Raw genomic sequence first — 2,500 nt, forward strand, 5'->3', positions numbered from 1 at the left:
TAATTTATTTGAAAAAGAATATTAATATAATGAATAAAAAATAATTTAAAAAAATATTGTTTAAAGAATTATAAGGACAAATAAACCCCTAACCAATTTAAATTTAAAGACAATTAGACCCCTGTCCATTTCTGAACCTGACACGTCAGTATTTTCTGTTCAGAGTTGACGAAAAAATACCCACAGGGACTGCGTTGTGTGACGGAATCAGGGGACAGGGACCGAAGTGGATCTATTTTATTTTGAGGGATTGCGTTGTCATTCTTGAAAATGGATAGGGGCCGGGTTAGTACTTCACTCTTATTTTATTTAGAATGGTTTCAGAAGATGTCCGTTTGAGCATACGCTTTATATCAAGTTTGTTGAACCTGGAGATATCTTGATCGTGTGCCTTTATGTTGATGATTTAATCTTTACTGGCAATAATTTGAAGACAATTGCAAAATTCAGGGAGGCTATGATAAAACACTTTGAAATGACAGATATGGGTTTGATGTCTTACATTTTTGGCATTGAAGTGGTTCAAAGAGATGATGGTATTTTCATTTCTTGGAAGAAATATGCAAATGATATTTTGAAGACATTTCAAATGGAACATTCAAAGCTAGTTCCTACTCCAGTCGAAGAGAAGTTCAAGTTGCTGAGAAAAAATAAAGGAAGAGCAGTAAATCCCACATACTACAAAAGTTTGATTGGAAGTCTGAGGTACTTAACTGCGACTAGACCAGATATTGTGTTTGGAGTTGGTTTGCTTAGCAGATTTATGGAGGAACTTTATACCAACCATTTGCAAGCGGCAAAAAGAATTATTCGATATATCAAATGTACTTTAAATGATGGAATTTATTATGAAAATACTAATGAAATAAACATTGTTGGCTACACTGATAGTGATTGTGCTGGAGATATAGAAACAAGAAAAAGTACTTCAGGGTTTGTATTTCATCTTGGTTCTGGTACAATTTTATGATCGTCAAAGAAACAACTAGTAGTAGCACTCTCTACAGCAGAAGCAGAATATATAGCAGCAGCAAGTTGTGAGTTTGGCTAAGAATAATTCTTGAGGAATTAAATGAGAAACAAAGTACTCCAACAACAATATTTTGCGATAACAAGTCAGCTATTGCACTTTGCAAAAATCGAGTATTTCATGGAAGATCGAAGCATATTGATATTCGCTTTCACAAAATCAGAGAGTTGGTGAATGAAAAAGAAGTTGTGATTGAGTACTGTCCAACTGAAGAATAAGTTGCAGATATATTTACAAAGCCATTGAAAACCGAGTTATTTTACAAGTTGAAGAAAATACTTGGAATGATAAATTGTACAAACTTGATTTAAGGGAGACAATATTAGATATTTAAATCAACTTGCACTATATCACCGCCATTGGAATTATCATGAATTAGCTAGAGTTGCATTGATACGAGAATAAAAAAACAACTAGAATACATGAGTCCAAATATATATGCTGAAAAGTTTGAAAAAGTCAAAAAAACTAAATTTCAATTTGAAGAAGACATGAAAATGATATATTTACAAGCTTCCTGCTGCCAACACTTAGGATAGTTTATTATATTAGAAAGTGCTTTAGTTATAAGTGTATTATAAAATCACCACCTATAAACATCTATAAATAGGTGGTATCATAGTTTTGTAATGTGTGTTCTTTGAAATGAAAATATGATTATGAAAAGTATTTTTGTTTCATGAGTTTTATGAGTGTTAGTGAGTTTAAGAGATTAAAAATATGATAGTATTATTTATGTGAGTAAGAAATCTTGGAGCTAATTAAGTTGTGGATATTCTCCTTACACAAGAGCAAAAATTTAAAATGTCATAGGCAAGCATCAAAAGAGTGCAAACATGGTCAACTATGATAATAGCATTAAAATAAGGAAAAACCTATCAGAAGGCAATCATCTTTCTATAATAAGCAAAACAATCAGAGTAGCATAAAGTTAACTACCATGTTTGATGCATAACACCTTCGTGTTATCAATTTCATCAGCAGAAGCACCAACCTCTTCTGCAACATTAGAAATCAAAATATTGTTTTAATTTATAACATACAATACATCAAATTAGCTAATAGTAATTAATGAGTGCCTATGGTTCTAAAGGTTACGTAATTCAAATATTATATTGACGAAATTCACAAATAACAAACAGTACAGTGCACAGAATATGCAGGTCCATTTTTCTATATTTCTTTATAGCATGAACATTTTACCTTCAAGCATTTTAAAATTGTCATACGGAAATGGTTACTCTGCTAAATCTATCTAAACTAAAATCAACTAAAACTAAAGTCAACATCCTAAAGCAGTACACACTCAAGTCCACGCTGTAAGAACGAGAATTTCGCGAATTAATCAACTTTAATAGCACAAAATGCAAAAATAAGAACAAAAATCCTAGTATTCAAAGCACTGCACTCTTAACAGATCTACTATGAACCTGAATTGGAACCAGCAACCGAAGAGCATGGAGAAGACTC

Source organism: Arachis duranensis, chromosome 7, assembly GCF_000817695.3.
Source record: "Arachis duranensis cultivar V14167 chromosome 7, aradu.V14167.gnm2.J7QH, whole genome shotgun sequence".
NCBI lineage: Eukaryota > Viridiplantae > Streptophyta > Magnoliopsida > Fabales > Fabaceae > Arachis > Arachis duranensis.